This window comes from Triticum aestivum, chromosome 3B (genome assembly GCF_018294505.1).
Source record: "Triticum aestivum cultivar Chinese Spring chromosome 3B, IWGSC CS RefSeq v2.1, whole genome shotgun sequence".
NCBI classification, from domain to species: domain Eukaryota; kingdom Viridiplantae; phylum Streptophyta; class Magnoliopsida; order Poales; family Poaceae; genus Triticum; species Triticum aestivum.
Window position 1 is genome coordinate 765,332,608 of NC_057801.1, and position 13,348 is coordinate 765,345,955.

General features: G+C 43.1%; 1 pseudogene; it reads right to left on the bottom strand.

Annotated features, from left to right (window-relative positions):
* Positions 1-829: 829 nt before the first annotated feature.
* Positions 830-5,306, bottom strand: LOC123067852 (putative respiratory burst oxidase homolog protein H; annotated as a pseudogene).
* Positions 5,307-13,348: the final 8,042 nt, after the last annotated feature.

Here is a 13,348-nt window from a genome sequence, read left to right on the forward strand (position 1 = left end):
ATTTCCTTTTCGCCGTGATCGCGCACCGCGTACGTCCTTGGATCAAATTACAAGGAAATTAATTCTGTGTTGGAAATTCCAGTTGGCCTGCATACGCATGAACTTCTTCCTTCCTGCACTTTTCCGCCTAGGGTCTTCGTTCCCAATTGCGTCCTACATATCTGGTTTCTTCTCACTTGTACCAGACGCAACAATCCACTGTCGCAATGATTGCCACCCACGACACCTACTGGATGTCCTCGTTTGTTGTACCCACTCATGGTAGGCGAGAAAACCCTGACGGAGGTGGATATATTGGATGAAATAGAGATAAATTTCCATGTATCGCTCTTAATATCGTTCAAAACAGGGTGAATGCTTCTTTGCTACTGAATCAACTATTTCTATTCATAGTGACCTTTCTGTTATGAGGATAGGTGCATGCAGGGACGGAGCATGCACTTATGCGAGACGAACCTGGTTGCAAAACCATACTAAAACTTAAACACAACAGGGTGCCGTCAGGAGGGAAGTAATAACACGGACACATAAAATGTATCCATCATTAATAATCATCAAAATAGCATGATAAATACATAAATGAATGCATCCATCCATATTTCGTCAAAAGAGCGTAAAAATTACATCCATTTATTAATCATCAAAGGAGCATTAAAATATATAAATGCATCCATCTATCCATAATAGATCAGAAGGGCATAGAACTACATGAATGCTTACATTTACAATCATAAACCAAAAATAGTTCCAGCAGAGTGCATAAATTCATCCACAACAACTTGCCGCAACAAATAAATAAATAAATTCATCCACAACAGTACATCGAGCTTTAAATTATGGCTGAACTCTCGTTGTGGAAATGGAATCTAGTTGTGGTTGTCTGGCTGAATTCCGCCGAAAGATCCTTGAGTTGCTCCACGAGCGTTGGAGTTCCACAATAGAAAACACCTAGAGATTCGAGTACGTAGTTTAACTATTGTGTGTTCTCGTAAAAGAAGAACTATTGTACTTCATGACAAAGTGTTTATGGAGAATTTAGCTCACCTATACGAGAGTTCTTGTGGGCATTGGCCAAGCAAGAGAACACCGTCCTCCAATTAGGTCTTGCAAAATGCGTTCAAATCTACAAGAGATGTATATGAAGGAAATACCAGAAAATTTAGCAAGCAAAGCCATGCGCGATGGGATGAGAAGTCATAGGTGAGAAAATACCTTGCTTCCAGAGATGACATCAACGCCAATTTTGGCGTGTTGGAGTGACTGAAGCACGGAGATCATCGCTGACCTTGGATCGCCTTCTTCATACATGCTGGTGAGGTAATTGTGCATCTCTATTACATTCTGCAGTTGCCATATTCTTAGCCCACTCCCTGATTAATCATGTGACTGAACATCTTGGTAAAATGGAAGGAAGCTTAAGATCTTGAGTGAGATAAGTACGCTGCGGTCGAGGTAGGCAATGCCATTCATGATTCCTTTGAACCAGTCGAAGGATTCTTGCTCTCTGGTGACCCAGTAGAAGTAAGCTCTTTCTGGCCAGTTGTTCTTGACCTCAGAACCACGTGTGCTTTCCGCCTCCTATTTCCACAAATCATTTTGTCAGTGACATCCTTCTCTCCTGAAGCTATATATATACTATGAGCATAATGTTGGGAATTCTCTACAGTGAAAGAAATTTACATCGGTGGGATAAACATTGTTCATGATATCTATTAGTACGCTGATAAAAGCAGTGACGCCGAACCCAAGACCGATAAATAAGACAATGTCGTATTTCTTGTAATTCTGCCCCGGTGCACCATAAGGACCGTCAATAAAGACCATGGGAAACCTGAATGAGACACGTCAATGATGATATGTTAGTAAAAGTCTATACTGAAAATTTGTTGAATTTGCATATTAAAAGAAATGAGCTCGAAATAGGCTTTTGTTCTACTTATATAAAGCCCAAATGGCCAAAGTGATACAAAGTGGTGAGAAAATCAAACATGGAGTTTTGGCTCTGGGGAGCATTTGCTCTTGTGATGAACAATAAATTCAAAACAAAGGCTAAACAAGTTTAAAAAATCTTTTTTTTCTGTGTACATGTGCATGTTAAATGTCCAAGGCATGCATGGCAATTTTCAAGCGAAAACAGAACAGTACTATTTCATCAATGAAAAAACAAAGTTAATTAGCAGAGAAAATTTGTTGTCCAACTTGCCTTTTTGCACGATCAAAATGCTTGGCCATTCATCTAAACATTTGCGCATAACATTTAGACATGAATACGTGCATGTATAATTTTTTCGCATATTTTTGGCATTTAGAAAGGTATTTTTGATGGGTAGGAGCCAATGCTCCCGAGAGCCAAATCGAGTATTTGGAGAAAACCCGCATACAAGGCGGTGGTGAAAGAAATGAGCTTACCGGGCGATTTCGTTCCGGGCAGGTGGCTGGCAGCACTGTATGAATATGAAATTTAATTCTTCAATTTTGGATAATCCACATTAATCTCGCTCTCTATTATAATTGAATGCCCAAACTTATTGCTCTTGTATGTATATTGGCTGAACTGACCTTTGCGAAAATGTTCACGAGCTGAGATGCCCAGTCACCATTACCAACGGTACGGATATACACGGTTAGATTGTCATCTCCAGGTGCAGAGGTGATGGGGAAGGGATGCCTGCAAGATCATCAACTGTAAGCAAGAAGCCCATGTAAAATTATACAAGTATCCTGATAGTATAAGTGGGTAAGGGGTAAAGTGACAGTAGTACCATTCAGAAGTCGAGACTTGAGTACATTTGATAAACAGGTGCATCCCACTCTTGTACTTGAAACCCTGTGGCTTATGCATGCCAAGACAAAGCACATTTCCTGGATAAATTGCAACCTGTATATATAGTAGTAAGAAAGAGGCAAACCATGCATGGTGTCCATGTTACTAGCAAGAATGAAATAAACTAGAGCCATGTGAATCGAGTAGACACCTAACCTTGAGAAATTTCATCTGCTCATTGTTCCAACGAACCTTTCTAATAATTCCCTGGCAGGCAGACAAGAGGACAGGGACTATCAGGTGCATCCAGTTCCCGCAGGCCGTTTGACGGGACCAGCCGCGACCTCCTCTCCAGCTTCCCCTCGTGGCCGAATTCACTGTTTTGACCCTTTTTCGTTAGTTTAGCACGATCTGACCCTATATACAAAAGTTTTTCAGATCTGACCCTTTTTCTACCGCCATTGTCCATGGCGGTAGGGTAACACACCTTACCGCCAAGGCCTTTGGCGGTAGGACTTACCTACACCGTCGCTTTCATTTTTTGCAGAAAGGACCCTACCGCCGCAGTCGATGGCGGTAAGACGTGTAACTCTACCGCCATAGCCTATGACGGTAGGGTCCTTTTTGTAAAAAATGAATCTTTTATTGCATGCGTGTCCTTATTATAATTACATGCATGCCCCTACCGCCAAAGACCATGACGATAGGGTCCTTTTCACATCGAACGGACGTAGGATGTGTTATCCTACCGCCAAAGGCCTTGGCGGTAGGATGTGTTATCCTACCGCCATAGACAATGGCGGTAGGAAAAGGGTCAAATCCGAAAAACTTTTGCACATAGGGTCAAATCGTGCTTAAGTTAAGGAAAAGGGTCAAAACAGTGAATTTGGCCTCCCCTCGTACTCCGGCGCCCGCGCGCTCACCGTCCCACGCAGCAACGTCTCCAGCTGCCACATCTGCAATGGAGCAAGCACGTACACGCACACCTTGAGCAACCTCTATATATGTATCGCTTCCTTTCGTTGATTAGATGGGATATAAATGCTTGCTAGTTACTACGAGTCCACGACCTCGATGTAGCCACGGTGGTCAGAGTCGAGCCCTTCCATGACCAGTAGCGCGTAGGCGGCGGCGTCGATCTTCAGCTTGTTCGCCGACGCGCTCAATATAATAGCCTACAATATATATAGTAAGTAGGTAGCTGGGTAAAAAATGGTTACCAATGCTGGACCTGCTTCATTTGTTAAGGGTTTATCAGTTCATTATTTCCACTAGACGAGTGCAGCTGATGAGTGTGAGATCCAATCGGGCAAACCCTCCCCACCTCTTTGACCTCGTCTTCCGTGAGCCTCCCATCGCCGTTCTTGTCACATCTGTTATGTTTGCGTGATTATAACCACAACTTTGGTGCATTCGGAAAACTCAAAAAAGAAAAGAGAGAAGAAGCTAGCTAGCTTACATGTCAAAGAAAATGCGGAGGCGCGAGTCGAAATTGCGGTCGGTGACCTCCTCCCACAGCTCCTTGAGCTGATCCTTGTTGACACCCTCGTCTGGATCGAGGTTGCTCCGCCTCGACATTGCCACCAACAGCTCCGCCGCGAACTCCTCCGAGTCCCCCATGCCTTGGATGCAGAAGCATGGCCGTTAGTTAGTCTACCATGGATCGTTTTCTTCTTCTTTGTGTTTTTTTTTCGAATGCTTTATGGATTCTTTTTAAGATAGTGTGCCACATAAGGGTCCAACTCCAACATTGGTTGCTTGATACTCCCTCCGTTGCTAAATATTTGTCTTTCTAGAAATTTCAACAAGTGACTACATACGGAGCAAAATGAGTGAATCTACACTCTAAAATATGTCTATATACATCCGTATGTGGTAGTCAATTTAAAATCTCTAAAGACAAATAATTAGGAACGGAGGGAGTGAACATACACGGGCATGATTTGCCAGCCAGAGATCCATGTTAGCAGCGCGGGCTAGCTACTTTGCTAGTAACTATTCAACTGTTACTGCTAGTACTACTAGTGGTCAGTGGAGTACTCGATTTCTGAGTTCCTGACCAGGGAACGTTTGGGATAACAGGCACTATTTCGAGGTAATTCTTGTGGGCCAAATACTGGATCTCGGTTAGTTAAGCCAACTCTTTGGGCAGATTAGCTAAAAGGCACAGTTCGTGAGAACAAGCAAACAGCAGTGGCATGCAAATTAAGCATAAAAACGGTGGATTCGACTCCAGTAACCTACGATCCCCATAGTTGCTGCCACTTCGTCCGAATAATTCGCGCACAGTTCTTGCTCAGAACCACCTGCTATCCCGTCTACAGATTTGCCACTCCGAAAATCGCACCATTGCCAAACGTAACATTTTTTCGACAAAGTGCCAAACGTAACATGATTAGCACAGCAGCTTGGCACTCACCGATCACTTGCCAAAGCTCTCCTTTGGGATGCGCCCGGCCTTGTTCATCTCGTCGAAGCGGCGCTCCACATCCTTCCAGCCTTCCTTGCCGTCCGAGCTCTCGTCGACAAAGTGAGACCCCATTTTCACGGTAGCTACACTGCATCTGTCTCCACTCCCTGTTGTGGGATATACTCCTACTTCTCATGTGGGCCACGAGTTGCTGAAATTAAACTCTTTTAGGCCGCCAAACCATGTGCGAGAGACCACTGTTTACTAGGGCTATCTATCTATCTATCTTCTATTATATATATATATATATATATATATATATATATATATATATATATATTACAGAAGTTAAAGAAGCCTTCACGTTCATCCACATAGATTAAATTATCTTGACCATCAATTTTATATATTAACGGTTAAGATTTAATACATGTAGCGTTACATACAAATATAGGTGCGTCAAAACAATTTGGCCTGACATGTATAAATAAATCAGCACATCTTTCGTGCAAGTCATATGTTTTTCTATTATAAAAGTCTCTCCTAGACAATTGAAATTGTACGTTCGTTGGGATTGTAAACCAATGCTGCCATCTGCCTAAAAAAGTACGACTCCCAAAAAGCTAGAAAAAGGCACAGCTGCCAAGTATAAGTATAAAGAGTCCGAGCGCCACCCAGAAAAACAACAGTCCGACCGCAACTTCCGACGAAGTTATATGTTTTTTCTATTAAAAATACTGACCTAGACAATTAGAAGTGAGCGTGTGTTAGTTGTCAGAAAAAAGTGAACGTGTGCTGGGGATTGTAAAGCAAGGCTGCCCGCTCCCGTAAAAGCAGCATGGCTACCCAACAGCTAAAATAGGCACGGCTTCCAACTATAACAAGTCAAAGTGGCCTGCAAAAAAAACAAGAGTCCAATCTTATTCTTTTTTTTCTGCTTTTGAGGTGAAAAGCATCAGATCATAATACTACTTTTAGTGACATCATTTATGATCTCAGCCAAAAAATTGGGATATGATTTTATGAAAGTAATCAATCTGGACGGCTACATTAGTGCTTCACGTGGAATAAGAAACTTTCTCTAAGTCACAAAAAAAACTTTCTCTACCCATGGGCGATAACATACTTTCTCAACCTAGATAAAAAAGAGTGCATGTGTACGCACATAGCATAGAGTTTCGGGGAAGCAAATTCTCAATATACTCTTGATCCAGAAAGACACGTCATGAGGCATATCCACATGATCCAAGTATATCATATTGATTCAGAGTGTTGACCTCATGAAGATACGATATTAATAGAGAGAACATAAATAATTCTTTATGTTTATTATATGATGGGTCCTAATTCCGATAGTTGAGATTAAAAACTGGAACTAAAAGTTATATGTGTATTAGTAGCCAAATCAGCTATGATGAAAATCAATCGGAAGCAATCCATATTGCATGAAGTGCATGCAATACCATAATTGCAGATGGCACCAGTTAACCAAGTAATCAGTCTGATCGGTTTTATATAGATTATGAGAATCAATCTTATTTGATAGCCATAAAATAACATCTGAATATGGTTTTCCTCGCAAGCACATGCAAGCAAGAATGCAACAAAAAAGTTACTTATATGTCATGATAAAATTTATTCTCTAATTTTGGTTAAATAGTCCACAATGATGGCACTTTGCAATTTCTTCATGTAACAAAAGAACACTACTAATTGAAAGACATATGTGGTAGTAAAATATTTAGTGGAGACTCAATAGAAATATAAGTATGATTTTGATAAGGATATTAAAAGAGTAGTGCCGTGAACAGAAGCCTAAAAATGAATATATCTAGCTAAGTAACACGTCTCCTTGGAATTCAATTTTGCAGAACTTCCCTATGGACAATGTATAGGTGAATATAATCAAGCTAAGTAACACTACTAATTATTGACAAAAAAAACTATGTACAACAATATGTAATAAATTTACGGCCACAAATGCACGAGCCACCATGCCGGTAATGTTGAGTCCTGCGGAGGACGAAAACCTATGATAGGATGTAAGAAATTCATATTTATATTTATTCCAATGTTGGAGTTTATTTATATATTGAAAATATCAAAAAGACTTATGCCTCCTTTGAGGTCATTGCAAATCGACGATGAATGTAAAATAGACCGAGAGCGAGAAGAATGTGTGTTGCCTAACTTTCTAATATTAGCTGCTAATATATTGATGATATTTTGATTGTCAATGAAAATAGTGTCCATTTATCATTTATTTCCTAAATATACCAACATCCTATGTGGCATATTCATATGAAAGTAATGAACAAATTAGTTACAAGTTAAAAATCTAGCCGCGCGAATGCGCGGGACACTCTGCTAGTTAGTTTATTAATCTAGCAGCGCTCTGAACTTTACACATGAGAAATGAGATGTTTAAACCTCGCAAACGGTGGTAGTAGTCAACGAGAGGTGCGAGGAAAATACCAGGTTAGCTTCCACTATAGAAAAGAAAAGCCGAAAGGAAAAGGAAGGAGAGAAGATTGAAAATATCCATCTCACTGTATCTTTTCAGTTGTGGTCGCACCATCTTTGAATCCTTGATAGAGATTGTTCTGGTCTTGGCTTCTGCAGAAGTGTTGCTTTTGCAATGGAGAGCAAACCATTCAACATTGGTTCATCTCTTGCCCGTTAGCACCACTGGTGTGGTGGGTGGTTTTTATAGCCTTCAACTTGCCACTCCAAATAGTCAAATCGGGATGGGAGTTTGTGCTATATGAAGAAGTCATAATGATATTATTTTTAACAAACAAAGGGTTTCCAATTCTTTTGCACGTTATCCACTGACCACGTTTTAGATTTGTACACGGTTCTCGCTTCAACATGTAGATGCGTGGAATTCTCAATTACTCCCTCCATAAAGAAATATTTGGATTACTAGGTGCAACCACTTAAAGACAAGTGTAGCGACCACTATGTTCGGCCTATTTGGATGGTAGTCTAGCCGATTTGTTTCCGCACTTTTTACCCTATTGTAAGACCTTGATACTTCACAATAAAAGATGATTGTGTGCATAATTTGATGCTAAAGGGGGTTAATTATTGTCTTAAAAAATAACTTCTTGCTGGTGCTATCCAAGAGCATCTCTAGCTGAATCTTCAAAGTTTAACTCCTCAAACACCTTCTCAAACCTTAGAGCATCTCGAAAAGCCCCCTTATAATTTAGGTCTCTATATGACATCTTATCCTTTAACTTCTTGTGTTTGCTCTGTTGGAAATATGCCCTAGAGGCAATAATAAAAGGATTATTATTATATTTCCTTGTTCATGATAATTGTCTTTTATTCATGCTATAATTGTATTATCCGGAAATCGTAATACACGTGTGAATACATAGACCACAATACATCCCTAGTAAGCCTCTAGTTGACTAGCTCGTTGGTCAACAGATAGTCATGGTTTCCTGACTATGGACATTAGATGTCGTTGACAACGGGATCACATCATTAGGAGAATGATGTGATGGACAAGACCCAATCCTAAGCATAGCACAAGATCGTGTAGTTCGTTTTGCTAGAGCTTTTCCAATGTCAAGTATCTCTTCCTTAGACCATGAGATCGTGTAACTCCCGGATACCGTAGGAGTGCTTTGGGTGTACCAAACGTCACAACGTAACTGGGTGACTATAAAGGTGCACTACAGGTATCTCCGAAAGTGTCTGTTGGGTTGACACTGATCGAGACTGGGATTTGTCACTCCGTATGACGGAGAGGTATCACTGGGCCCACTCGGTAGTGCATCATCATAATGAGCTCAAAGTGACCAAGTGTCTGGTCACGGGATCATGCATTACGGTACGAGTAAAGTGACTTGCCGGTAACGAGACTGAACGAGGTATTGGGATACCGACGATCGAGTCTCGGGCAAGTAACATACCGTCCGACAAAGGGAATTGCATACGGGGTTGATTGAATCCTCGACATCGTGGTTCATCCGATGACATCATCGAGGAGCATGTGGGAGCCAACATGGGTATCCAGATCCCGCTGTTGGTTATTGACCGGAGAGCCGTCTCAGTCATGTCTGCGTGTCTCCCGAACCCGTAGGGTCTACACACTTAAGGTTCGGTGACGCTAGGGTTATTAGGAAGACTTGTATGTGATTGCCGAATGTTGTTCGGAGTCCCGGATGAGATCCCGGACAGCACGAGGAGTTCTGGAAGGGTCCAGAGGTAAAGATTTATATATGGGAAGTTGTCATGCGGACACCGGAAAGTTTCGGGGGCATATCGGTATTGTACCGGGGCCACCGGAAGGGTTCCGGGGGTCCACCGGGAGGGGCCACCCCTCTTGGAGGGCCACATGGGCCGCATGGGGCAGGGAACCAGCCCCTGGAGGGCTGGGCGCCCCCCCCCCCTTGGGCCCATGCGCCTAGGGTTGGGGGGGAACCCTAAAGGGGGCGCACCCCCTTTGCTTGGGGGGCAAGCCCCCTCCCTGGCCGCCGCCCCCCCTCTAGATCTCATCTAGAGGGGGCCGGCCCCCTTCCCCCTTCCCCTATAAATAGAGGGGCGAGGGGAGGGCTGAACACCTGATCCAAGGCGCAGCCCCTCCCCTCCCCAACACCTCTCCTCCTCCGTTGAGCGCTTGGCGAAGCCCTGTCGGAGTACTGCCTCTCCACCATCATCACGCCGTCGTGCTGCTGCTGGAGCCTTCTTCCTCAACCTCTCCTTCCCCCTTGCTGGATCAAGAAGGAGGAGACGTCGTCCGTACCGTACGTGTGTTGAACGCGGAGGTGCTGTCCGTTCAGCACTTGGTCATCGGTGATTTGAATCACGGCGAGTACGACTCCATCATCACCGTTCCCTTGAACGCTTCCGCACGCGATCTACAAGTGGTATGTAGATGCAATCTCTCTCCCATGACTCGTTGCTTAGATGAACTCATAGATGGATCTTGGTGAAACCGTAGGAAAAATTTTAATTTTCTGCAACGTTCCCCAACAGTGGCATCATGAGCTAGGTCTATGCGTAGTTCTCTATTGCACGAGTAGAACACAATTTTGTTGTGGGCGTAGATCTTGTCAACTTGCTTGCCGCTACTAGTCTTTTCTTGCTTCAGCGGTATTGTGGGATGAAGCGGCCCGGACCGACCTTACACGTACGCTTACGTGAGACAGGTTCCACCGACTGACATGCACTAGTTGCATAAGGTGGCTAGCGGGTGTCTGTCTCTCCTACTTTAGTTGGAGCGGATTAGATGAAAAGGGTCCTTATGAAGGGTAAATAGAAGTTGACAAAATCACGTTGTGGTTATTCGTAGGTAAGAAAACGTTCTTGCTAGAACCCAATTGCAGCCACGTAAAAGATGCAACAACAATTAGAGGACGTCTAACTTGTTTTTGCAGCAATTGTCATGTGATGTGATATGGCCAGAAGTTGTGATGAATGATGAATGATATATTGTGATGTATGAGATCATGTTCTTGTAATAGGAATCACGACTTGCATGTCGATGAGTATGACAACCGGCAGGAGCCATAGGAGTTGTCTTTATTTTTTGTATGACCTGCGTGTCATTGAAGAACGCCATGTAAATTACTTTACTTTATTGCTAAACGCGTTAGCCATAGAAGTAGAAGTAGTCGTTGGCGTGACAACTTCATGAAGACACAATGATGGAGATCATGGTGTCATGCCGGTGACGAAGATGATCATGGAGCCCCGAAGATGGAGATCGAAGGAGCTATATGATATTGGCCATATCATGTCACTACTATATAATTGCATGTGATGTTTATTATGTTTTATGCATCTTGTTTACTTAGAACGGCGGTAGTAAATAAGATGATCCCTTATAATAATTTCAAGAAAGTGTTCCCCCTAACTGTGCACCGTTGCTAAAGTTCGTCGTTTCGAAGCACCACGTGATGATCGGGTGTGATAGATCCTTACGTTCACATACAACGGGTGTAAGACAGATTTACACATGCAGAACACTTAGGGTTAACTTGACGAGCCTAGCATGTACAGACATGGCCTCGGAACACAGAGACCGAAAGGTCGAACATGAGTCGTATGGAAGATACGATCAACATGGAGATGTTCACCGATGATGACTAGTCCGTCTCACGTGATGATCGGACACGGCCTAGTCGACTCGGATCGTGTAACACTTAGATGACTAGAGGGATGTCTAATCTGAGTGGGAGTTCATTAAATAATTTGATTAGATGAACTTAATTATCATGAACTTAGTCTAAAACTTTTGCAAAATATGTCTTGTAGATCAAATGGCCAACGCTCATGTCAACATGAACTTCAACGCGTTCCTAGAGAAAACCAAGCTGAAAGATGATGGCAGCAACTATTCGGACTGGGTCCGGAACCTGAGGATCATCCTCATAGCAGCCAAGAAAGATTATGTCCTAGATGCACCGCTAGGTGAAGCACCCATCCCAGAGAACCAAGACGTTATGAACACTTGGCAATCACGTGCTGATGATTACTCCCTCGTTCAGTGCGGCATGCTTTACAGCTTAGAACCGGGGCTCCAAAAGCGTTTTGAGAAGCACGGAGCATATGAGATGTTCGAGGAGCTGAAAATGGTTTTCCAAGCTCATGCCCGGGTCGAGAGATATGAAGTCTCCGACAAGTTCTATAGTTGTAAGATGGAGGAAAACAGTTCTGTCAGTGAGCACATACTCAAAATGTCTGGGTTGCACAACCGCCTGTCCCAGCTGGAGATCAACCTCCCGGACGAGGCGGTCATTGACAGAATCCTTCAGTCGCTCCCACCGAGCTACAAGAGCTTTGTGTTGAACTACAATATGCAGGGGATGGTGAAGACCATTCCTGAAGTATTCTCAATGCTGAAGTCAGCAGAGGTTGAAATCAAGAAAGAACATCAAGTGTTGATGGTCAATAAGACCACTAAGTTCAAGAAGGGCAAGGGTAAGAAGAACTTCAAGAAGGACGGCAAAGATGTTGCCGCGCCCGGTAAGCCAGTTGCCGGGAAGAAGTCAAAGAATGGACCCAAGCCTGAGACTGAGTGCTTTTATTGCAAGGGGAAGGGTCACTGGAAGCGGAACTGCCCCAAATACTTAGCGGACAAGAAGGCCGGCAACACTAAAGGTATATTTGATATACATGTAATTGATGTGTACCTTACCAGTACTCGTAGTAACTCCTGGGTATTTGATACCGGTGCCGTTGCTCACATTTGTAACTCACAGCAGGAGCTGCGGAATAAGCGGAGACTGGCGAAGGACGAGGTGACGATGCGCGTCGGGAATGGTTCCAAGGTCGATGTGATCGCCGTCGGCACGCTACCTCTACATTTACCTACGGGATTAGTTTTAAACCTCAATAATTGTTATTTAGTGCCAAGTTTGAGCATGAACATTGTATCTGGATCTCGTTTAATACGAGATGGCTACTCATTTAAATCCGAGAATAATGGTTGTTCTATTTATATGAGAGATATGTTTTATGGTCATGCCCCGATGGTCAATGGTTTATTCTTAATGAATCTCGAACGTAATGTTACACATATTCATAGCATGAATACCAAAAGATGTAAAGTTGATAACGATAGTCCCACATACTTGTGGCACTGCCGCCTTGGTCACATTGGTGTCAAGCGCATGAAGAAGCTCCATGCTGATGGACTTTTAGAGTCTCTCGATTATGAATCATTTGACACATGCGAACCATGCCTCATGGGTAAAATGACCAAGACTCCGTTCTCCGGAACAATGGAGCGAGCAACCAACTTATTGGAAATCATACATACTGATGTGTGTGGTCCAATGAGCGTTGAGGCTCGCGGAGGATATCGTTATGTTCTCACTCTCACTGATGACTTGAGTAGATATGGGTATGTCTACTTGATGAAACACAAGTCTGAGACCTTTGAAAAGTTCAAGGAATTTCAGAATGAAGTAGAGAATCAACGTGACCGAAAGATAAAATTCTTACGATCGGATCGTGGAGGAGAATATTTAAGTCACGAATTTGGTACACACTTAAGAAAATGTGGAATCGTTTCACAACTCACGCCGCCTGGAACACCTCAGCGTAACGGTGTGTCCGAACGTCGTAATCGCACTCTATTGGATATGGTGCGATCTATGATGTCTCTTACCGATTTACCGCTATCATTTTGGGGATACGCTCTAGAGACAGCT